This window comes from Oncorhynchus mykiss, chromosome 21 (assembly GCF_057628025.1).
Source record: "Oncorhynchus mykiss isolate SJ-2025 chromosome 21, ASM5762802v1, whole genome shotgun sequence".
Classification (NCBI taxonomy): domain Eukaryota; kingdom Metazoa; phylum Chordata; class Actinopteri; order Salmoniformes; family Salmonidae; genus Oncorhynchus; species Oncorhynchus mykiss.
In genome coordinates this window covers 46,382,501-46,408,810 of record NC_143042.1, presented here as the reverse complement: position 1 = coordinate 46,408,810, position 26,310 = coordinate 46,382,501, and the positions used below count along the sequence as shown (strand labels likewise).

Below are 26,310 nucleotides of genomic sequence, written 5' to 3'. Positions count from 1 at the left end.
AATGTTTTTGTGAAGCCTGCATTCAGTTGCCCCTCCCTGTTGCACACAACAAGCCTATTTTCCCCCAGTCACAAGGGGATTTATGGCTGACTTAAGATGAAGTCATCAACCCTGTTACGGTCAACCCTGTTACGGTCAACCCTGTTACGGTAAACCCTGTTACGGTCAACCCTGTTACAGTCAACCCTGTTACAGTCAATCCTGTTACAGTCAACCCTGTTACAGTCAATCCTGTTACAGTCAACCCTGTTACAGTCAACCCTGTTACAGTCAACCCTGTTACAGTCAATCCTGTTACAGTCAATCCTGTTACAGTCAACCCTGTTACAGTCAATCCTGTTACAGTCAACCCTGTTACAGTCAAGCCTGTTACAGTCAACCCTGTTACAGTCAACCCTGTTACAGTCAACCCTGGTACAGTCAACCCTGTTACTTTATTTGGTGCTTAATAGGTACTTACTATCGTACCTCTTGAGATGGGAAATATCGTTTTTTATTAATTTGAACATGTGCAATTCATGACCGAATGTTCAAAATTATGTGAAATCAAAGATTTTTTTTCCCCACCAAGTTACGCTACTCAAAAGACATCCATTGCTGGAACGACCCGATGGCTTTGTAGGCATATCTCTATCATTTCCCTTTCCAATCTACACACTTTCACTTTCTCTGCCCACATACTCACACACTGGTGAATTCCCTCCTACCATTGGGTGTTCATTTAAGTCAAATGAACAGGGCTGTTTAGTTGATTTGTTTTATGTGTGCTGGTGTTGGAATGCATCATGTGAAATCACTACACGTAATGTGAACTTACTGCCCTCAATAACTGTAAGTCACGCTGGATAAGAGCTTCTGCTAAATGTCTAAAATGTAAATGTAAAAATGTAGACTCCATTGAGGGCACAGCCCCCTAGAGTAGACAGACATACAGCGTTCATGGGAACAAACAAAAGTATTTCAACGCATGCTGAGAGAACGACAGCAAACTGTCTCTGTTAACATGTCAACAGACAAGGTAAGTGCAGGCCCCACTATGACTAAGGAGAAACCTGCTGTGTGTGTGTGTGTGTGTCTGTCTGTCTGTCATTGAGTGCACAAATGTATACTTTTTTTAAAGTGCCAGTACAATATGTATCTATATTCGTATGTGCTACAAGCATTCTACATACACAGCAATATACAGAGCCTTCAGCAAATATTCACATTTTGTTGTGTTACAAAGTGGGATTAAAATGGATCTAATTGTAATTGTTTGTCAACGATCTACACAAAATACTCTCCATTCCGTAATTATTTTATCCTGAAAAACTCCCCAATACTTAACGATTACAAGCATACCCATAACATGATGCAGCCAGCACTATGCTTGAAAATATGGAGAGTGTTGGATTGTGTTGGATTGGATTTGCCCCACTAAAAGTTAATTGCTTTGCCACATTTTTTTGCAGCATGACTCTAGTACATGGTGCAAAACAGGATGCATGTTTTGGATTATGCTTAGCTTTAAAAATGTAACAAGTACTTTTGGGTGTCAGGGAAAATGTGTAAAAAGTCCATAGTTTTCCTTAGGAATGTAGTGAAGTAAAAGTAAACGTTTTTAAAAAATTGAATAGTATATTAAAGTACAGATACCCTCAAAAACGAGTTAAGTAGTACTTTAAAGTATTTTTACTTAAGTACTTTAAAGTATTTTTACTTAAGTACTTTACACCACTGCTGAGCGGATTCCTTCCTCTCCCGCAACTAAGTTAAGATGGATGCATGTATCTTTACAGTGACTGGTTGTGTTGATACAGCATCCACAGTGTAATTAATAACTTCACCATGCTCAAAGGGATATTCAATGTCTGCTTTAAAAAAATACACCTACTGTACCAATAGGTGGCCTTCTTTGAAAGGCATTGGAAAATCTCCCTGGTCTTTGTGGTTGAATCTGTGTTAAAAAGGCACTGTTGGACTGAGGGATCTAACAGATCATTGGAAGTGTGGGGTACAGAAATGAGGTAGTCAATCAAAAATCATGTTAAACACTCATTTTGAACACAGGGTGAGTTCATGCAACTTATTATGTGACTTTTTAAGCATTTTTTTTACTCCTGAACTTAAATAGGCTTGCCATAACTAAGGTATTGAATACTTATTGACTCAATACATTTCAGCTTTAGATGTTTTATTAATGTGTAAAAAATAAAAAAATAAAAAAAGTAAAACCATTTTCAGGCCAGTGACAAAGAAAATCGCAATTTAATTCAGGTTGTAACAACAAAATGTGTAAAAGTCAAGGGGAGTGAATACTTCCTGAAGGCCCTGTATTCATGCCATCTCCACCAGCATACTGAAAGAGTCATAAAATGATGGAACAGCCTCCTTCTCTCTATTGCTGCTGGCATGACTCACTTTGAAATAATGGGATGGTTTGAACACAACATACTACAACCAAGCCAACACTAGATGTCATGATAACACATGGAAAAGTCTTTGTCTCTGGAAAAGGGAAGGATTTAGGAGGGTTATGTTTCTCCAGCAGAGGGCGCACACACAGACATCTCTCGATCAACAAGTGAATGGTCTATTCTCCACTTCATAGTGTTTCTGAGTGGTAGTACAGTAGTTTAAGGGAATTCTCCTGGTTATTTACCCTCAGACGACGAAAAAAGTGGATTAGCCTGTGGAAACCCAACTTGTTCTACTTAGCTCTACTTATCATAGATCTGCTATAGATTTACACAGACAGCCCAATTATTATCTTTAACCCAATTATTGGCAAAAACGCTGATCTAACTGGTCAAAAGACCAAATAATGGGAAAAAAACATCTGAATTGGGCTGCATATGTAAACGCAGCCCCTCAAATTCAAATCTGGACCTCGAAGCCAGTTTCACTGCTTATTTCAATTCTTCCCCTCTAATCTGGGACTGATTTAGACCTGGGATATCAGGATGGGTGCATTATTATCAGGTAGAACAGAAAAGCAGCAGTAGTCCGGACCTCGTAGGATAACATTTGATACCCCTGATATGCCAATATCTCATTCTTCCCTTAGTTATATCCAGTAGCCCACTGATAGGCTGCATCCCAAATGCCACCGTGTTCCCTATGCAGCACTTTTGACGAGAACCCTAAATGGAATTTGGTGCCATTTAGGATTCAATCTCATTTTATTGGTCGCGTACCACATATTTAGCAGATGTTATTGCGGGTGTAGGGAAATACTTGTGTTCCTGCACACATAATGCCAATTATTCCCTATGTGAATTGGGGTGAGATTCTTCCCTACACTGTAAGTGATATCCTGTAACCCAGTGGGCGTGGTTAGTTTGGTGGTGTAAGTGATGTATCAATATGGAGGGTGATATTTCACCACCTAACAGCACCAGCCACTCTGCAATGAGATGTGTTGTGATGTATGGTGAGCAATGTTGTTCTCTCCAGACCCTTCTGTCAATGTCACGCCCTTTTGCCCCATTCACTTGCACACACACGATCCAAGGCACACACACGATCCAAGGCACACACACGATCCAAGGTACACACACAATCCAAGGCACATACATATTTGCGCATGAAGTAGAGTATAGGCTCATAAGCATACACACACACACACACACACACACACAGCCCAGATAGATGAAACGTGGGGGCACAGGAACATGTAGGCTGTGTGTGAGGGCCACCGTGTCACCTGCTCGCTGTAACATCTCTGTGCCTGTGTGTCGCCCTGCGCTGAGCTTTGAGGCATGACTTCCCATGTCCCCGTGTCACACAGAGGACCATTTCATAACACAGAGACAGAGAAACAGACTACAGTACTAGCATAGAGAAAAACAAGGGCTGTAGGATAGGTATTTAGCTACACAGGCATTTATAAACTGGGTGATCGAGCCCTGAATATCAGACCGTATATCGTAGACCACGGGTATGACAAAACATGTATTTTTACAGCTCTAATTACGTTGGTAACCACTTTATAATAGCAATAAGGCACCTTGGGGGTTGGTGGTATATGACCAATATATACCACACCCCCTTGTGCCTTATTGCTTAAATATAGGTATACAACTTACTGTATACATATGTAAGTGGTACATATGTATAAAGATGCATATGTGTCATAAAATGTTTAATGTATTGGGTCCTTATCGAGAGCAACACTTAACAAGACATCATGTAGTATAATTGTGACGCTGTATGGAATCAGTTATGATAGTAGTCCACACTACAGTAGAGTTCAGTTTGGACATGTATTGACATCGCCATGTACAATAGTTCCATTTCACCCAATGCTCTGATGAAATTAAATCATCTTTTAAGGCAATTTAATGCTTGAGTGGCGGTCAGAGCTTAATTCAATGATCTTTTCATACCCAGACTCTCTTCAGGGCCAAATTCATTCCAAGCAGCCAACTGTTGAGGAGATGGCATGTATTAGGACACTTGTCTTCATTTCTGCACCCTTTGCAATGAGCTGCATTCTTTATGAAATGAACGTAATAGCTAGAATTATGTCAGCGATGTTTGTTTGATTTTTGATTATAAACTTTGGTTAAATGACAACCGGTTAGGACAGTTGTAATGTGTCCTATGAAATGTCCTGTGTTACTGGATATGCAATGTGCACACACAGAGAGAAGACACTTCATAAGATAGCTCTGGAACAGAGATATGACTCTCACAACATTACCGAGGCACGTTTTGAAGATTTGGAAAAACGTTCGCTAATATCCATGTGTCCGCCTCATATGTGTTCTCGTTTCATTTTTACACATTTTCCGGCTCGCTGCATGTTTAAATCAGAAATGAACCAAATGCCTCTTCAGATGTTAAGCAGAAATGACCTAATAAAGTAGAGCTTTGAAGCACATCCAACTTCAAAGGACGACATAATCAGGGTATTTTCCTAACTAGAGCTGAAACGGAATGAGCGCGTACAAGTGCACATGTATGTGGTTACGTGGTGTACGTTTTTCAAAACTCCCTTTCCAAGTCTGTTGAAAGCTACCCCAATAGTAAGGGAAAACTAGTCTCCAGTGAAATTACAATGAATCAATATCGCTTATGTTTCTTTGCCAAAAAAACACCAAAGTGAACAAGATATGTGCCCGGTTTTCCACAAGGGTAATACGTAGACTGAAAGGCCAGCCTGAAAGGGTGCCAGTCAGTATAATGGAGTATAAGGTTGACTGTGACCTTACAATTAGAGGGAGATTACATTTTTGGGAGTGCACTGAGTGTACCCGCCTCAGTGTTTCCCCAGTCTGGAAGTTTCTTCTACTGTCTCTGTCAGACCCCTTACTTCACACTATTCACCCAAAATAGAGAGCAACGTAGAGAAAGAGGAGAGCTGGAGGAGAGGAGACAAATAGACCAACAGTAGCTCAGAGATACAGAATGAGGTGTGAGGACTGAAGCAGAGAAATGACAACAGACGAGAGAGAGAGAGAAATAGAGGGAGAGGGAGAGAGAAATAGAGGGAGAGGGAGAGAGAAATAGAGGGAGAGAGAAAGAGAGGGAGAGGGAGAGAGAAATAGAGGGAGAGGGAGAGAGAAATGGAGAGAGAGGGAGAGAGGAATAGAGGGAGAGGGGGAGAGAAATAGAGGGAGAGGAGAGAGAAATAGGGGGAGAGAAATAGAGGGAGAGGGAGAGAGAAATAGAGGAAGAGGGGGGGAGAAATAGAGGGAGAGGGAGAGAGAAATAGAGAGAGAGGGGGAGAGAAATAGAGGGAGCGGGAGAGAGAGGGAGAGAGAAATAGAGGGAGAGGGGGGGAGAAATAGAGGGAGAGGGAGAGAGAAATAGAGGGAGTAGGGGAGAGAAATAGAGGGAGAGAGAAATAGAGGGAGAGGGAGAGAGAAATAGAGGGAGAGAGATAGAGAAATAGAGGGAGAGAGAAAGAGAGGGTGAGGGAGAGAGAAATGGAGAGAGAGGGGGAGAGAAATAGAGGGGGAGGGAGAGAGAAATAGAGGGAGAGAGAAATAGAGGGAGAGGGGGAGAGAAATAGAGGGAGAGGGAGAGAGAAATAGAGGGAGAGGGGGAGAGAAATAGAGAGAAAGGGAGAAAGAGTGAGAGAGGGAGCGATAGAGGGAGAGACAGTGTGTCACATACAGAAAGACAGAAAAAGGTGGTGGTGAGGATAATTTAAGGAGGGTGTCACGACGCCCAAGGAGTATCTCTCCCTCCATTTACCTCTCTCCCCTTGACTTATGGCACGAGGACAGCCTGCCCACCAGCCCAGCATGGTGCCACCCAGCCCACCAGTCCTGTATGGTCCCACCCTGCCCACCAGCCCTGTATGGTGCCACCCTGCCCACCAGCCCTGTATGGTCCCACACTGCCCACCAGTCCTGTATGGTGCCACCCTGCCCACCAGCCCTGTATGGTGCCACCCTGCCCACCAGTCCTGTATGGTGCCACCCTGCCCACCAGTCCTGGGTGGTGCCACCCTGCCCACCAGCCCTGTATGGTGCCACCCTGCCCACCAGCCCTGTATGGTGCCACCCTGCCCACCAGCCCTGTATGGTGCCACCCTGCCCACCAGTCCTGTATGGTCCCACACTGCCCACCAGTCCTGTATGGTCCCACCCGGCCCACCAGTCCTGTATGGTCCCACCCTGCCCACCAGCCCTGTATGGTGCCACCCTGCCCACCAGTCCTGTATGGTCCCACCCTGCCCACCAGCCCTGTATGGTGCCACCCTGCCCAACAGTCCTGTGTGGTGCCACCCTGCCCACCAGTCCTGTGTGGTGCCACCCTGCCCACCAGTCCTGTATGGTGCCACCCTGCCCACCAGTCCTGTGTGGTGCCACCCTGCCCACCAATCCTGTATGGTGCCACCCTGCCCACCAGTCCTGAATGGTGCCACCTTGCCCACCAGTCCTGTATGGTGCCACCCTGCCCACCAGTCCTGTATGGTGCCACCCTGCCCACCATTCCTGTATGGTGCCACCCTGCCCACCAGTCCTGTATGGTGCCACCCTGCCCACCAGTCCTGTGTGGTGCCACCCTGCCCACCAGCCCTGTATGGTGCCACAGAAGATTCCTTACCTGTCCCCATGTTGTACCATTTTTCACTACCCTAATGGCTTGGTAAGATGGTACACAACTCATCTCCTTGGGTGTGTCAATACTCATTCATGGCTTCCTTTCCATGTATACTTTTAACACAAACAAGTGAAAGGATTTAATAGGCTTTGAACATATGTGCCTGGCCATTTTAGGCCATGCCAGATGAGTGATCATGGAGATGAAAACACAAGAAATGGAAGCAACTTAACAGCATTGAGATACACCCCTAGTCTCTTAGTGTTCAACTTGCATGGTGAGATGGCAGCCCATTCAACCTGATAGGCTGACAGAGAGATTAAAGGTTAAATATAGGCTTGTTATGGGAGGTGTAATGAGAGGAGCAACAGCACATTGATGCTGTCTGGGTTCATACTCCCGTAGCAGAATGATGGGTTCTCCAAGGGCAACGCTGCTGCTGCATGCTGGGTGACGTGGTCCAAATCAACTAAATCCACCAGGAGAGGGAGAGAGAGATGAAACGATAGACAGAGGAAGATAGAGAGATGAAACGATAGACAGAGGAAGATAGAGAGATGAAACGATAGAAAAAGGAAGATAGAGAGATGAAGGGATAGAAAGAGGAAGATAGAGAGATGAAACGATAGATAGAGGAAGTTAGAGAGATGAAACAATAGACAGAGGAAGATAGAGAGATTAAACAATAGACAGAGGAAGATAGAGAGATGAAACGATAGAAAGAGGAAGATAGAGAAATGAAACGACAGAAAGAGGAAGATAGAGAGATGAAACGATAGAAAGAGGAAGATAGAGAAATGAAACGATAGAAAGAGGAAGATAGAGAAATGAATCGACAGAAAGAGGAAGATAGAGGTGAAACGATAGAAAGAGGAACCGATAGAGGAAGATAGAGAGATGAAACGATAGAAAGAGGAAGATAGAGAGATGAAACGATAGAAAGAGGAAGATAGAGAAATGAAACGACAGAAAGAGGAAGATAGAGAGGTGAAACGATAGAGGAAGATAGAGAGATGAAACGATAAAAAGAGGAAGATAGAGAGATGAAACGATAAAAAGAGGAAGATAGAGAGATGAAACGATGGACAGAGGAAGATAGAGAGATGAAACGACAGAAAGAGGAAGATAGAGGGGTGAAACGATAGAGGAAGATAGAGAGATGAAACGATAGAAAGAGGAAGATAGAGAGATGAAGAGATAGAAAGAGGAAGATAGAGAGATGAGGAAGATAGAGAGATAAAGAGATAGGAAGAGGGAGAGATGAAGAGATAGAAAGAGGAAGATAGAGAGATGAAGAGATAGAAAGAGGAAGCTAGAGAGATGAAGAGATAGAAAGAGGAAGATAGAGAGATGAAGGGATAGAAAGAGGAAGATAGAGAGATGAAACGATAGAAAGAATAAGTTAGAGAGATGAAACGATAGACAGAGGAAGATAGAGAGATGAAATGATAGACAGAGGAAGATCGAGAGGTGAAACGATAGAAAGAGGAAGATAGAGAGATGAAACGACAGAAAGAGGAAGATAGAGAAATGAAACGACAGAAAGAGGAAGATAGAGAGGTGAAATGATAGAAAGAGGAAGTTAGAGAGATGAAACGATAGATAGAGAGATGAAACGATAGAAAGAGGAAGATAGAGAGATGAAACGATAGACAGAGGAAGATCGAGAGATGGAGTGATAGAAAGAGGAAGATCGAGAGATGAAACGATAGAAATAGGAAGATAGAGAGATGAAACGATAGACAGAGGAAGATAGAGAGATGAAGAGATAGAAATAGGAAGATAGAGAGATGAGGAAGATAGAGAGATGAAGGGGTAGAAAGAGGAAGAGATAGAAAGAGGAAGATAGAGAGAAGAGGAAGATAGACAGATGAAGAGATAGAAAGAGGAAGATAGAGAGATGAAGAGATAGAAAGAGGAAGAGGGAGAGATGAAGAGATAGAAAGAGGAAGATAGAGAGATGAAGAGATAGAAAGAGGAAGATAGAGAGATGAAGAGATAGAAAGAGGAAGATAGAGAGATGAAGGGATAGAAAGAGGAAGATAGAGAGATGAAACGATAGAAAGAATAAGTTAGAGAGATGAAACGATAGACAGAGGAAGATAGAGAGATGAAATGATAGACAGAGGAAGATCGAGAGGTGAAACGATAGAAAGAGGAAGATAGAGAGATGAAACGACAGAAAGAGGAAGATAGAGAAATGAAACGACAGAAAGAGGAAGATAGAGAGGTGAAATGATAGAAAGAGGAAGTTAGAGAGATGAAACGATAGATAGAGAGATGAAACGATAGAAAGAGGAAGATAGAGAGATGAAACGATAGACAGAGGAAGATCGAGAGATGGAGTGATAGAAAGAGGAAGATCGAGAGATGAAACGATAGAAATAGGAAGATAGAGAGATGAAACGATAGACAGAGGAAGATAGAGAGATGAAGAGATAGAAATAGGAAGATAGAGAGATGAGGAAGATAGAGAGATGAAGGGGTAGAAAGAGGAAGAGATAGAAAGAGGAAGATAGAGAGAAGAGGAAGATAGACAGATGAAGAGATAGAAAGAGGAAGATAGAGAGATGAAGAGATAGAAAGAGGAAGAGGGAGAGATGAAGAGATAGAAAGAGGAAGATAGAGAGATGAAGAGATAGAAAGAGGAAGATAGAGAGATGAAGAGATAGAAAGAGGAAGATAGAGAGATGAAGAGATAGAAAGAGGAAGATAGAGAGATGAAGAGATAGAAAGAGGAAGATAGCGAGATGAAGAGATAGAAAGAGGAAGATAGAGAGATGAAGAGATAGAAAGAGGAAGCTAGTTAGATGAAGAGATAGAAAGAGGAAGATAGAGAGATAAAGGGATAGAAAGAGGAAGATAGAGAGATTAAATGATAGACAGAGGAAGATCGAGAGGTGAAACGATAGACAGAGGAAGATAGAGAAATGAAACGACAGAAAGAGGAAGATAGAGAGATGAAACGATAGACAGAGGAAGATAGAGAGATGAAACGATAGAAAGAGGAAGATAGAGAAATGAAACGACAGAAAGAGGAAGATAGAGAGATGAAACGATAGAAAGAGAAAGATAGAGAAATGAAACGACAGAAAGAGGAAGATAGAGAGGTGAAACGATAGAAAGAGGAAGATAGAGAGATGAAACGATAGAAAGAGGAAGATAGAGAGATGAAGGGATAGAAAGAGGAAGAGGGAGAGATGAAGAGATAGAAAGAGGAAGATAGAGAGATGAGGAAGATAGAGAGATGAAGAGATAGAAAGAGGAAGATAGAGAGATGAAGAGATAGAAAGAGGAAGATAGAGAGATGAGGAAGATAGAGAGATGAAGAGATAGAAAGAGGAAGATAGAGAAATGAAGAGATAGAAAGAGGAAGATAAAGAGATGAAGAGATAGAAAGAGGAAGCTAGAGAGATGAAGAGATAGAAAGAGGAAGATAGAGAGATGAAGGGATAGAAAGAGGAAGATAGAGAGATGAAACGATAGAAAGAATAAGTTAGAGAGATGAAACGATAGACAGAGGAAGATAGAGAGATGAAATGATAGACAGAGGAAGATCGAGAGGTGAAACGATAGAAAGAGGAAGATAGAGAGATGAAACGACAGAAAGAGGAAGATAGAGAAATGAAACGACAGAAAGAGGAAGATAGAGAGGTGAAATGATAGAAAGAGGAAGTTAGAGAGATGAAACGATAGATAGAGAGATGAAACGATAGAAAGAGGAAGATAGAGAGATGAAACGATAGACAGAGGAAGATCGAGAGATGGAGTGATAGAAAGAGGAAGATCGAGAGATGAAACGATAGAAATAGGAAGATAGAGAGATGAAACGATAGACAGAGGAAGATAGAGAGATGAAGAGATAGAAATAGGAAGATAGAGAGATGAGGAAGATAGAGAGATGAAGGGGTAGAAAGAGGAAGAGATAGAAAGAGGAAGATAGAGAGAAGAGGAAGATAGACAGATGAAGAGATAGAAAGAGGAAGATAGAGAGATGAAGAGATAGAAAGAGGAAGAGGGAGAGATGAAGAGATAGAAAGAGGAAGATAGAGAGATGAAGAGATAGAAAGAGGAAGATAGAGAGATGAAGAGATAGAAAGAGGAAGATAGAGAGATGAAGGGATAGAAAGAGGAAGATAGAGAGATGAAACGATAGAAAGAATAAGTTAGAGAGATGAAACGATAGACAGAGGAAGATAGAGAGATGAAATGATAGACAGAGGAAGATCGAGAGGTGAAACGATAGAAAGAGGAAGATAGAGAGATGAAACGACAGAAAGAGGAAGATAGAGAAATGAAACGACAGAAAGAGGAAGATAGAGAGGTGAAATGATAGAAAGAGGAAGTTAGAGAGATGAAACGATAGATAGAGAGATGAAACGATAGAAAGAGGAAGATAGAGAGATGAAACGATAGACAGAGGAAGATCGAGAGATGGAGTGATAGAAAGAGGAAGATCGAGAGATGAAACGATAGAAATAGGAAGATAGAGAGATGAAACGATAGACAGAGGAAGATAGAGAGATGAAGAGATAGAAATAGGAAGATAGAGAGATGAGGAAGATAGAGAGATGAAGGGGTAGAAAGAGGAAGAGATAGAAAGAGGAAGATAGAGAGAAGAGGAAGATAGACAGATGAAGAGATAGAAAGAGGAAGATAGAGAGATGAAGAGATAGAAAGAGGAAGAGGGAGAGATGAAGAGATAGAAAGAGGAAGATAGAGAGATGAAGAGATAGAAAGAGGAAGATAGAGAGATGAAGAGATAGAAAGAGGAAGATAGAGAGATGAAGGGATAGAAAGAGGAAGATAGAGAGATGAAACGATAGAAAGAATAAGTTAGAGAGATGAAACGATAGAAAGAGGAAGATAGAGAGATGAAATGATAGACAGAGGAAGATCGAGAGGTGAAACGATAGAAAGAGGAAGATAGAGAGATGAAACGACAGAAAGAGGAAGATAGAGAAATGAAACGACAGAAAGAGGAAGATAGAGAGGTGAAATGATAGAAAGAGGAAGTTAGAGAGATGAAACGATAGATAGAGAGATGAAACGATAGAAAGAGGAAGATAGAGAGATGAAACGATAGACAGAGGAAGATCGAGAGATGGAGTGATAGAAAGAGGAAGATCGAGAGATGAAACGATAGAAATAGGAAGATAGAGAGATGAAACGATAGACAGAGGAAGATAGAGAGATGAAGAGATAGAAATAGGAAGATAGAGAGATGAGGAAGATAGAGAGATGAAGGGGTAGAAAGAGGAAGAGATAGAAAGAGGAAGATAGAGAGAAGAGGAAGATAGACAGATGAAGAGATAGAAAGAGGAAGATAGAGAGATGAAGAGATAGAAAGAGGAAGAGGGAGAGATGAAGAGATAGAAAGAGGAAGATAGAGAGATGAAGAGATAGAAAGAGGAAGATAGAGAGATGAAGAGATAGAAAGAGGAAGATAGAGAGATGAAGAGATAGAAAGAGGAAGATAGAGAGATGAAGAGATAGAAAGAGGAAGATAGCGAGATGAAGAGATAGAAAGAGGAAGATAGAGAGATGAAGAGATAGAAAGAGGAAGCTAGTTAGATGAAGAGATAGAAAGAGGAAGATAGAGAGATAAAGGGATAGAAAGAGGAAGATAGAGAGATTAAATGATAGACAGAGGAAGATCGAGAGGTGAAACGATAGACAGAGGAAGATAGAGAAATGAAACGACAGAAAGAGGAAGATAGAGAGATGAAACGATAGACAGAGGAAGATAGAGAGATGAAACGATAGAAAGAGGAAGATAGAGAAATGAAACGACAGAAAGAGGAAGATAGAGAGATGAAACGATAGAAAGAGAAAGATAGAGAAATGAAACGACAGAAAGAGGAAGATAGAGAGGTGAAACGATAGAAAGAGGAAGATAGAGAGATGAAACGATAGAAAGAGGAAGATAGAGAGATGAAGGGATAGAAAGAGGAAGAGGGAGAGATGAAGAGATAGAAAGAGGAAGATAGAGAGATGAGGAAGATAGAGAGATGAAGAGATAGAAAGAGGAAGATAGAGAGATGAAGAGATAGAAAGAGGAAGATAGAGAGAGGAAGAGATAGAAAGAGGAAGATAGAGAGATGAAGAGATAGAAAGAGGAAGATAGAGAGATGAAGAGATAGAAAGAGGAAGATAGAGAGATGAAGAGATAGAAAGAGGACGATAGAGAGATGAAGAGAGAGAAAGAGGAAGATAGAGAGATGAAGAGATAGAAAGAGGAAGATAGCGAGATGAAGAGATAGAAAGAGGAAGATAGAGCGATTAAGGGATAGAAAGAGGAAGATAGAGAGATGAAATGATAGACAGAGGAGTATCGAGAGGTGAAACGATAGACAGAGGAAGATATAGAGATGAAACGACAGAAAGAGGAAGATAGAGAAATGAAACGACAGAAAGAGGAAGATAGAGTGGTGAAACGATAGAAAGAGGAAGATAGAGATATGAAACAATAGAGGAAGATAGAGAGATGAAACGATAGTAAGATAGAGAAATGAAACGACAGAAAGAGGAAGATAGAGAGGTGAAACGATAGAGGAAGATAGAGAGATGAAACGATAGAAAGAGGAAGATAGAGAGATGAAACGATAGACAGAGGAAGATAGAGAGATGAAGAGATAGAAAGAGGAAGAGGGTGAGATGAAGAGATAGAAAGAGGAAAATAGAGAGATGAAGAGATAGAAAGAGGAAGATAGAGAGATGAAGAGATAGAAAGAGGAAGATAGCGAGATGAGGATAGAAAGAGGAAGATAGAGAGATGAAGAGATAGAAAGAGGAAGATAGAGAGATGGAGTGATAGAAAGAGGAAGATAGAGAGATGAAATGATAGACAGAGGAAGATCGAGAGGTGAAATGATAGACAGAGGAAGATAGAGAGATGAAACGGCAGAAAGAGGAAGATAGAGAGATGGAGTGATAGAAAGAGGAAGATAGAGAGATGAAACGACAGAAAGAGGAAGATAGAGAGGTGAAATTATAGAGGAAGATAGAGAGATGAAACGATAGAAAGAGGAAGATAGAGAGATGAAACGATAGACAGAGGAAGATAGAGAGATGAAACGACAGAAAGAGGAAGATGGAGAAATGAAACGACAGAAATAGGAAGATAGAGAGATGAAACGATAGAAAGAGGAAGATAGAGAGATGAAGAGATAGAAAGAGGAAGATAGAGAGATGAGGAAGATAGAGAGATGAAGAGATAGAAAGAGGAAGAGGGTGAGATGAAGAGATAGAAAGATGAAGATAGAGAGATGAAGGGATAGAAAGAGGAAGATAGAGAGATGAAACGACAGAAAGAGGAAGATAGAGAAATGAAACAACAGAAATAGGAAGATAGAGAGATGAAACGATAGAAAGAGGAAGATAGAGAGATGAAGAGATAGAAAGAGGAAGATAGAGAGATGAGGAAGATAGAGAGATGAAGAGATAGAAAGAGGAAGAGGGTGAGATGAAGAGATAGAAAGAGGAAAATAGAGAGATGAGGAAGATAGAGAGATGAAGATATAGAAAGAGGAAGATAGAGAGATGAAGAGATAGAAAGAGGAAGATAGAGAGATGAAGAGATAGAAAGAGGAAGAGGGAGAGATGAAACGATAGAAAGAGGAAGATAGAGAATTGAAACGACAGAAAGAGGAAGATAGAGAGGTGAAACGATAGAAAGAGGAAGATAGAGAGATGAAACGATAGAAAGAGGAAGATAGAGAGATGAAGGACTAGAAAGAGGAAGAGGAAGAGATGAAGAGATAGAAAGAGGAAGATAGAGAGATGAAGAGATAGAAAGAGGAAGATAGAGAGATAGAAAGAGGAAGATAGAGAGATGAAGAGATAGAAAGAGGAAGATAGAGAGATGAAGAGATAGAAAGAGGAAGAGGGAGAGATGAAGAGATAGAAAGAGGAAGATAGAGAGATGAGGAAGATAGAGAGATGAAGTTATAGAAAGAGGAAGATAGAGAGATGAAGAGATAGAAAGAGGAAGATAAAGAGATGAAATGATAGACAGAGGAAGATCGAGAGGTGAAACGATAGACAGAGGAAGATATAGAGATGAAACGACAGAAAGAGGAAAATAGAGAGATGGAGTGATAGAAAGAGGAAGATAGAGAGATGAAATGATAGACAGAGGAAGATCGAGAGGTGAAATGATAGACAGAGGAAGATAGAGAGATGAAACGACAGAAAGAGGAAGATAGAGAGATGGAGTGATAGAAAGAGGAAGATAGAGAGATGAAACGACAGAAAGAGGAAGATAGAGAAATGAAACGACAGAAAGAGAAAGATAGAGTGGTGAAACGATAGAAAGAGGAAGATAGAGATATGAAACAATAGAGGAAGATAGAGCGATGAAACGATAGTAAGATAGAGAAATGAAACGACAGAAAGAGGAAGATAGAGAGGTGAAACGATAGAGGAAGATAGAGAGGTGAAACGATAGAAAGAGGAAGATAGAGAGATGAAACGATAGACAGAGGAAGATAGAGAGATGAAACGACAGAAAGAGGAAGATAGAGAAATGAAACGACAGAAATAGGAAGATAGAGAGATGAAACGATAGAAAGAGGAAGATAGAGAGATGAAGAGATAGAAAGAGGAAGATAGAGAGATGAAGAGATAGAAAGAGGAAGAGGGTGAGATGAAGAGATAGAAAGAGGAAAATAGAGAGATGAGGAAGATAGAGAGATGAAGAGATAGAAAGAGGAAGATAGAGAGATGAAGAGATAGAAAGAGGAAGATAGAGAGATGAAGGGATAGAAAGAGGAAGATAGAGAGAATAAACGATAGAAAGAGGAAGTTAGAGAGATGAAACGATAGACAGAGGAAGATAGAGAGATGAAACGATAGACAGAGGAAGATCGAGAGGTGAAACGATAGACAGAGGAAGATAGAGAAATGAAACGACAGAAAGAGGAAGATAGAGAGATGAAACGACAGAAAGAGGAAGATAGAGAAATGAAACGACAGAGAGGAAGATAGAGAGGTGAAACGATAGAGGAAGATAGAGAGATGAAACGATAGAAAGAGGAAGATAGAGAGATGAAACGATATAAAGAGGAAGATAGATAAATGAAACGACAGAAAGAGGAAGATAGAGGTGAAACGATAGAGGAAGATAGAGAGATGAAACGATAGAAAGAGGAAGATAGAGAGATTAAACGATAGAAAGAGGAAGATAGAGAGATGAAACGATAGATGAGGAAGATAGAGAATTGAAACGATAGAAAGAGGAAGATGGAGAAATGAAACGACAGAAAGAGGAAGATAGAGAGGTGAAACGATAGAAAGAGGAAGATAGAGAGATGAACCGATAGAGGAAAATAGAGAGTTGAAACGATAGAAAGAGGAAGATAGAGAGAGATGAAACGATAGAGGAAGATAGAGAGATGAAACGATAGAAAGAGGAAGATAGAGAGATGAAACAATAGAAAGAGGAAGATAAAGAGATGAAACGATATAAAGAGGAAGATAGATAAATGAAACGACAGAAAGAGGAAGATAGAGAGGTGAAACGATATAGGAAGATAGAGAGATGAAACGATAGAAAGAGGAAGATAGAGAGATGAAACGATCGAAAGAGGAAGATAGAGAGATTAAACGATAGAAAGAGGAAGATAGAGAGATGAAACGATAGATGAGGAAAATAGAGAATTGAAACGATAGAAAGAGGAAGATAGAGAAATGAAACGACAGAAAGATGAAGATAGAGAGGTGAAACGATAGAAAGAGGAAGATAGAGAGATGAAACGATAGAGGAAGATAGAGAGATGAAACAATAGAGGAAGATAGAGAGTTTAAACGATAGAAAGAGGAAGATAGAGAGATGAAACGATATAAAGAGGAAGATAGATAAATGAAATTACAGAAAGAGGAAGATAGAGAGGTGAAACGATAGAGGAAGATAGAGAGATGAAACGATAGAAAGAGGACGATAGAGAGATGAAATGATAGATGAGTAAGATAGAGAGATGAAACGATAGAAAGAGGAAGATAGAGAAAGCGACAGAAAGAGGAAGATAGAGAGGTGAAACGATAGAGGAAGATAGAGAGATGAAACAATAGAAAGAGGAAGATAGAGAGATGAAACGATAGAGGAAGATGGAGAGATGAAACGATAGAAAGAGGAAGATAGAGAGATGAAACGATAGAAAGAGGAAGATAGAGAGATGAAACGATAGACAGAGGAAAATAGAGAGATGAAACGATAGAAAGAGTAAGATAGAGAGATGAAACGATAGAAAGAGGAAGATAGAGAGAATAAATGATAGATAGAGGAAGATGGGGAGGACGATGAAGAGGGAGATTAATTAGATGAAGGAGAGAGAGGTGAAAGAGAGAGAGTGATTAATTTCTCACCTCCTTCACTATTAGGATCAATCGCTTTTCCACTCGACATCTCCCCTCCCTCCATTGCTCGGCTAGATAACAACAGATTTGGTCTCATCATGCATGCGAACAGGCACCACACACCTTACAGTGAGGGTGCAGGTGTTAGAGAAGCAGTCTGATAACAACCCACCTGGCCCTCCTCTCTGTCCCTTATCGTGATAATTGGCCTACAGGGTCATGGATAATGGATAATCATGGCTGGGAGTCACACTCTGTGTGGCCGCCTCGCCCATCCCCCTCCCTCGTATCCCCTGGCAAATCAGGCCATGTTTTGGCTGCTGGGGTTGTTCTGCTGTGGTGGCAGGATGCGAAAGTGTCCTCAGCTGACTGCCAGTGTGGCCTACTTTTCCCAAGAGGGAGAGATGAGAGACGAGAAAAGGTCTGCTCTGTTTTCAATATGGAAATAGATCAGAGGGAAGAGGGTGAGATGGAGATAAAGAGAGAGAGAGAGGTATTTTCTGTGAGGATGGGGATCTGAGAGTATGGAGCAAGGGAGAGAATGGGGTAGAGCGAGAGGTGGTGGAGAGAGAGGGGGGTAGATAGAGAGAGGGGGGGTAGAGAGAAAGCAAAACAGGAGTAGAGGGGGAGAGAGGGGGAATGGACAGAGAGAAATTGAGAGCATGAGAAAACAGAGTGAGAGTCGGAGAGGATCTTGTCTGGCTGTCTTCTTTTGTTTTAATCACCACACTCTGTTGTTCATCACATCTTTCATCTCGGTGGTTGCGCTAGCTGTTAGCAGACTGGCGCTATTACAACTGGCTGGCACACACACCCTTCATTAGATCTGAGATGGGCCCCGCTCTCCTTGGATATCATAGTAAATATGACATCATAGGCTAAGGAGACAAATACGATCAATGTCAAAGACAGCCTGATCCCTATATCTGGGAAAAAGCAGAGCCAAGTGATCATCTCATGCTATAGAAACCACTTCTCAACCAGTTCAGCAGTATATCACAACAAAGCCTTCTATTGCTGTTGTCCTGAAACATGGAGAGAGACATGCCCAGACGGGTCTGTCCATTGCACATCATAGAATCTCAATCACCCTCTCAACAAATGTTATTCACCAGATGATGAAACAAATCAATAGCATTTTTATTGTCCCCTACAAAACAATATGGACCCTGTTAAATGGCTAGCACCGTATTCACGGGAATAGGGCTTATTTACAAGTACAGCATGCTATAGCAGGAATGGTTTCCAATTGAAATGGTGCTGGGGTTCATTTCTAACCGAGCCACTCCACAATCTGAAAGTCAATGAGGTAGGTTAATAACACAGTTCATGGTCATGAATCATGAAAATGTTCCCAGGGTCTTTAAATAAGCTGTTAGTTGCACAGCCCTGCTACCTCCATGAATTCAATTTGAGGCCTGTACAAAAAGACCTGGCTACAGTATGCATGCAGTCATTTGAGCTATATGGTATGGAAATAGGTTAGATGAATACTGAAAGTGTAGCGGTTTCAATGGAAAACATTTGTATCTCAGAGAAAGAATTTACATACTGTAGTAGAACAATAATAATAAAAAATCCATATCTGAATATCCTGTACAGCATTCACATCTAAAAGATGTATATATGTTGATGAATGACACCAATGGATATTTGGATAATGATGTTGGTGTGCAGATTTACTTCCATTAGCTAGGTAGTTCTTTATATGTAGGTTGAGTCAGTCATGTCTCTCTCTCCCTCTCTCTCTCTCTCTCTCACTATCTGTGCAGATTTACTTCCATTAGCTAGGTAGTTCTTTATATGTAGGTTGAGTCAGTCATGTCTCTCTCTCCCGCTCTCTCTCTCTCCCATATCTCTCCTTGTCCCTCTCCACCACCACCTTTCTGTCTTCTGTATGTGACACACTGTCTCTCCCTCTCTCTCCCTCTATCTCTCTCTCCCCCTCTCTCCCTCTCTCTCCCTCTCCCTCTCTCCCTCTCTCTATCTCTCTCTCTCCCCCTCTCTCCCTCCCTCTCCCTCTCTCTCTCTCCCTCTCTATCTCTCCCTCTCTCTCCCTCTCCCTCTCTCCCTCTCTCTCCCTCTATCTCTCTCTCTCCCCCTCTCTCCCTCCCTCTCCCTCTCTCTCTCTCCCTCTCTATCTCTCTATCTCTCCCTCCCTCTCTCTATCTCTCCCTCCCTCTCTCTCTCTATCTCTCTCTCTCACTAGAAAACACTGTACACTTCCTTATTCAGTACAGTATTTACTCCAGGAACTAGCTTGTCAAAAATACATTGTAATGCATTGCTGTGAGATGTTAGCTGTTAGCACTGAGGCTTGTGTAATGGTCCTGGTTTAACAGACAACAGTGTAGTGTAGAAGGACTAGCAGGGCTCCAGTGTGCCAGCCCAGCCTTTCCTCCTGCTGTCTGAACAGGGGATGAGTAATCAACTGTGAAGGTTGTTGTGGAACAAACAGCCATTAACCTATGACATCAATGGCCATGATTATCTCGCCGGGACTGGACACATAGGGAGGGAGTGTGTGTGTGTGTGTGTGTGTGTGTGTGTGTGTGTGTGTGTGTGTGTGTGTGTGTGTGTGTGTGTGTGTGTGTGTGTGTGTGTGTGTGTGTGTGTGTGTGTGTGTGTGTGTGTGTGTGTGTGTGTGTGTGTGTGTGGAGAAGGGGAACTGTGTGTGTGCGTCTGTATGCATGCACGTGTCTGGACTCACACACACAGGACTGGACTGAAGGAGTGACATGCACGTGTCTGCATGCTTGACAGTCATGTTAGTTCCTGCCTGTCCATCTACAGTATATTGACCTCTGTGTATGTTGGCATCATTAACCACACACTACATGACATTCTACTATAGCCCATGACTGATGCCAGCATGGTGGTTGTTAGTAGTACCATAATCTGCTCTGTCCTACCTTGCCTGCTGTGTGCCCCCAGTTGGTATGGCCTGCCCTGCTAATTCCCCCAGTTGGTATGGCCTGCCCTGCTTATGCCCCCAGTTGGTATAGCCTGCCCTGCCTATGCTCCCAGTTGGTATGGCCTGCCCTGCTTATGCCCCCAGTTGGTATGGCCTGCCCTGCCTATGCTCCCAGTTGGTGTGGCCTGCCCTGCTTATGCCCCCAGTTGGTATGGCCTGCCCTGCCTATGCTCCCAGTTGGTGTGGCCTGACCTGCCTATGCTCCCAGTTGGTATGGCCTGCCCTGCTTATGCCCCCAGTTGGTATGGCCTGCCCTACCTATGCTCCCAGTTGGTGTGGCCTGCCCTGCTTATGCCCCCAGTTGGTATGGCCTGCCCTGCTTATGCCCCCAGTTGGTATGGCCTGCCCTGCCTATGCTCCCAGTTGGTGTGGCCTTCCCTGCTTATGCCCCCAGTTGGTATGGCCTGCCCTGCCTATGCTCCCAGTTGGTGTGGCCTGCCCTGCTTATGCCCCCAGTTGGCATGGCCTGCCCTGCTTATTCCCCCAGTTGGTATGGCCTGCCCTGCCTATGCTCCCAGTTGGTGTGGCCTGCCCTGCCTATGCCCCCAGTTGGTGTGGCCTGCCCTGCCTATGCTCCCAGTTGGTGTGGCCTGCCCTGCCTATGCTCCCAGTTGGTATGGCCTTCCCTGCTTATGCCCCCAGTTGGTATGGCCTGCCCTGCCTATGCTCCCAGTTGGTGTGGCCTTCCCTGCCTATGCTCCCAGTTGGTGTGGCATGCCCTGCCTATGCTCCCAGTTGGTGTGGCCTGCCCTGCTTATTCCCCCAGTTGGTATGGCCTGCCCTGCCTATGCTCCCAGTTGGTGTGGCCTTCCCTGCCTATGCTCCCAGTTGGTGTGGCATGCCCTGCCTATGCTCCCAGTTGGTGTGGCCTGCCCTGCCTATGCTCCCAGTTGGTGTGGCCTGCCCTGCCTATGCTCCCAGTTGGTGTGGCATGCCCATTGTGTCAGCTGGTTTGATGCCATCCTGAAGTTACCTATCTGCTCCATAACAGGCTGACACAGTAACTCTAGAATCATAGGAACGTGAGACATCAGTGGCGTGAGGGCAGGTGGTACGGCAGAGTGTAGCAGTGTCTAAAGCCATTGCAATGTATTGACTAATCAAACATAATGATCATATATGGACAATATCAGGGGGCTATGCCCCTAAACATATGGACAATATCAGGGGGCTATGCCCCTAAACATATGGACAATATCAGGGGGCTATGCCCCTAAACATATGGACAATATCAGGGGGCTATGCCCCTAAACATATGGACAATATCAGGGGGCTACGCCCCTAAACATATGGACAATATCAGGGGGCTATGCCCCTAAACATATGGACAATATCAGGGGGCTATGCCCCTAAACATATGGACAATATCAGGGGGCTATGCCCCTAAACATATGGACAATATCAGGGGGCTATGCCCCTAAACATATGGACAATATCAGGGGGCTACGCCCCTAAACATATGGACAATATCAGGGGGCTACGCCCCTAAACATATGGACAATATCAGGGGGCTACGCCCCTAAACATATGGACAATATCAGGGGGCTACGCCCCTAAACATATGGACAATATCAGGGGGCTACGCCCCTAAACATATGGACAATATCAGGGGGCTACGCCCCTAAACATATGGACAATATCAGGGGGCTACGCCCCTAAACATATGAACAATATCAGGGGGCTACGCCCCTAAACATATGGACAATATCAGGGGGCTACGCCCCTAAACATATGGACAATATCAGGGGGCTATGCCCCTAAACATATGGACAATATCAGGGGGCTATGCCCCTAAACATATGGACAATATCAGGGGGCTATGCCCCTAAACATATGGACAATATCAGGGGGCTATGCCCCTAAACATATGGACAATATCAGGGGGCTATGCCCCTAAACATATGGACAATATCAGGGGGCTATGCCCCTAAACATATGGACAATATCAGGGGGCTATGCCCCTAAACATATGGACAATATCAGGGGGCTATGCCCCTAAACATATGGACAATATCAGGGGGCTATGCCCCTAAACATATGGACAATATCAGGGGGCTATGCCCCTAAACATATGGACAATATCAGGGGGCTAATCCCCTAAACATATGGACAATATCAGGGGGCTATGCCCCTAAACATATGGACAATATCAGGGGGCTACGCCCCTAAACATATGGACAATATCAGGGGGCTATGCCCCTAAACATATGGACAATATCAGGGGGCTATGCCCCTAAACATATGGACAATATCAGGGGGCTACGCCCCTAAACATATGGACAATATCAGGGGGCTACGCCCCTAAACATATGGACAATATCAGGGGGCTACGCCCCTAAACATATGGACAATATCAGGGGGCTACGCCCCTAAACATATGAACAATATCAGGGGGCTACGCCCCTAAACATATGGACAATATCAGGGGGCTACGCCCCTAAACATATGGACAATATCAGGGGGCTATGCCCCTAAACATATGGACAATATCAGGGGGCTACGCCCCTAAACATATGGACAATATCAGGGGGCTATGCCCCTAAACATATGGACAATATCAGGGGGCTACGCCCCTAAACATATGGACAATATCAGGGGGCTATGCCCCTAAACATATGGACAATATCAGGGGGCTATGCCCCTAAACATATGGACAATATCAGGGGGCTATGCCCCTAAACATATGGACAATATCAGGGGGCTATGCCCCTAAACATATGGACAATATCAGGGGGCTATGCCCCTAAACATATGGACAATATCAGGGGGCTATGCCCCTAAACATATGGACAATATCAGGGGGCTATGCCCCTAAACATATGGACAATATCAGGGGGCTATGCCCCTAAACATATGGACAATATCAGGGGGCTATGCCCCTAAACATATGGACAATATCAGGGGGCTATGCCCCTAAACATATGGACAATATCAGGGGGCTACGCCCCTAAACATTTGGAGTTTTTACAAATACTCGTAGAGGCAGAGTAGGACACAAGTTTCAAATGTGGAGAAGTCATGAGCAAAAACAGTTATTGGAGAGTCTTGCATGAGGTTAGGGAGGGAGGGAGGGAGGGAGGGAGGGAGGGAGGGAGGGAGGGAGGGAGGGAGGGAGGGAGGGATGAGTAGTTGGCACTGCTCAGGATGACTATGTGAGAGAGTGATGAGAAAGACAGAAGCGGATGGAGGGATGGTCCTCCTCCTTCACAAACAACATGGGAAGGATGCCAGAGAGAGCAGATGGCAGAGAAGAGCGGGGGCACAGGGATGGCACAGAGACTGGTGGCTTCACGCTACACACCCACACACACTAACACACACACACACTTGCATAAACACTCATGTAACCAATTGTAACCCACACACACATGAGCCTGTGATCTACCCTGTGGAGTGTTTTCCCATGCCACATCCTGGGTGTGGAGCAGTCTGTAGGGAAAGCCGTATTGCTGAATCGACATCTCTGACTGAGTCTTCCTCTCTGTGCCAGGGACCTGGTGTCACGTCGGTATAAAGAGATCGGGAGACAGGCGCAGGAATACGTAATCTTTTTTTATTTACCCAAATTACAACGTGCCATGTAAAGGCACAGGGACCGAAGACCAAACAAACACGTATACAAAACACAGGGTTGAAACCCAATCAAAAGTACCTTGAATAAATACACCGGGATGAGACTCGTAACACAATGACTCTACACGGGACGAGACCCGTAATCATCTGCCCAATACATGCAGCACGAAAGCCACAACAACACAGCACAGGTACTCACACGACCGGACATTGGAACAATAATCGACAGCCCAATAAAAACCAAAGGGCACATTTCTACAATTACAATCAGGGAAATGGGGACCAGGTGTGCGTAATGACACAGTTCTGGAGGGATCCGTGACACCTGGTAACCACTTCCTGCATTTATATCTTTCTCTCTCTTCCTCTTTCTCTCTATTTCTCTTTCTCTCTCTTTCTCTTTCTCTCTATTCCTCTTTCTCTCTATTCCTCTTTCTCTCTCTTCCTCTTTCTCTCTATTCCTCTTTCTCTCTATTTCTCTTTCTCTCTATTCCTCTTTCTCTCTATTCCTCTTTCTCTCTATTCCTCTTTCTCTCTATTTCTCTTTCTCTCTATTCCTCTTTCTCTCTCTTTCTCTCTCTTCCTCTTTCTCTCTATTCCTCTTTCTCTCTCTTCCTCTTTCTCTCTCTTCCTCTTTCTCTCTATTCCTCTTTCTCTCTATTTCTCTTTCTCTCTATTCCTCTTTCTCTCTATTCCTCTTTCTCTCTATTTCTCTTTCTCTCTCTTCCTCTTTCTCTCTATTCCTCTTTCTCTCTCTTCCTCTTTCTCTCTATTCCTCTTTCTCTCTATTTCTCTTTCTCTCTATTCCTCTTTCTCTATCTTTCTCTCTCTTCCTCTTTCTCTCTATTCCTCTTTCTCTCTCTTCCTCTTTCTCTCTATTCCTCTTTCTCTCTCTTCCTCTTTCTCTCTATTCCTCTTTCTCTCTATTCCTCTTTCTCTCTCTTTCTCTTTCTCTCTATTCCTCTTTCTCTCTATTTCTCTTTCTCTCTCTTTCTCTTTCTCTCTATTTCTCTTTCTCTCTATTCCTCTTTCTCTCTATTTCTCTTTCTCTCTATTCCTCTTTCTCTCTATTTCTCTTTCTCTCTATTTCTCTTTCTCTCTCTTTCTCTTTCTCTCTCTTTCTCTTTCTCTCTCTTTCTCTTTCTCTCTATTCCTCTTTCTCTCTATTTCTCTTTCTCTCTCTTTCTCTTTCTCTCTATTTCTCTTTCTCTCTATTCCTCTTTCTCTCTATTTCTCTTTCTCTCTATTTCTCTTTCTCTCTATTTCTCTTTCTCTCTCTTTCTCTTTCTCTCTATTTCTCTTTCTCTCTATTCCTCTTTCTCTCTATTTCTCTTTCTCTCTATTTCTCTTTCTCTCTATTTCTCTTTCTCTCTCTTTCTCTTTCTCTCTATTTCTCTTTCTCTCTATTCCTCTTTCTCTCTCTTTCTCTTTCTCTCTATTTCTCTTTCTCTCTATTCCTCTTTCTCTCTATTTCTCTTTCTCTCTATTTCTCTTTCTCTCTATTTCTCTTTCTCTCTCTTTCTCTTTCTCTCTATTTCTCTTTCTCTCTATTCCTCTTTCTCTCTCTTTCTCTTTCTCTCTATTCCTCTTTCTCTCTCTTTCTCTTTCACTGGCATCCTCTTTCTCTCTATTTCTCTTTCTCTCTATTTCTCTTTCTCTCTATTTCTCTTTCTCTCTCTTTCTCTTTCTCTCTATTTCTCTTTCTCTCTATTCCTCTTTCACTGGCATCCTCTTTCTCTCTATTTCTCTTTCTCTCTATTTCTCTTTCTCTCTATTTCTCTTTCTCTCTCTTTCTCTTTCTCTCTATTTCTCTTTCTCTCTATTCCTCTTTCTCTCTCTTTCTCTTTCTCTCTATTCCTCTTTCTCTCTCTTTCTCTTTCACTGGCATCCTCTTTCTCTCTATTTCTCTTTCTCTCTATTTCTCTTTCTCTCTATTTCTCTTTCTCTCTCTTTCTCTTTCTCTCTATTTCTCTTTCTCTCTATTTCTCTTTCTCTCTATTCCTCTTTCTCTCTCTTTCTCTTTCTCTCTATTCCTCGTTCTCTCTATTTCTCTTTCACTGGCATCCTATTTCTCTATATTCCTTTTTCTCGCACTTTACCATTCTCTTATCTCGTCATCTCTCTCACTCCCTGTCTACCCAATAGAATTAAAAATATTGTTCTATTTATAACTGAACCAAAATATAAACGCAAAATGTAAAGTTTTGGTCCCATGTTTCAAGAACTGAACTATGGGACCAAAAATGTTATTTCTCTCAAATTCTGTGCAGCACAATGCTACAGATGTCTCAGGTTTTGAGGCAGCGTGCACATGGTATGCTATCTGCAGGAATGTCCACCAGAGTGTTGCCAGAGAATGTAATGTTTCT

The 26,310-nt window shown here is 42.7% G+C and overlaps 1 protein-coding gene across 8 annotated transcripts in view; it reads left to right on the top strand.

Moving 5' to 3' along the window:
• Nucleotides 1-26,310, top strand: part of LOC110500696 (neurexin-2) — a 1,050,333-nt gene that overhangs the window by 553,233 nt on the left and 470,790 nt on the right. The gene's annotated exons all lie outside the window — the stretch shown is intronic.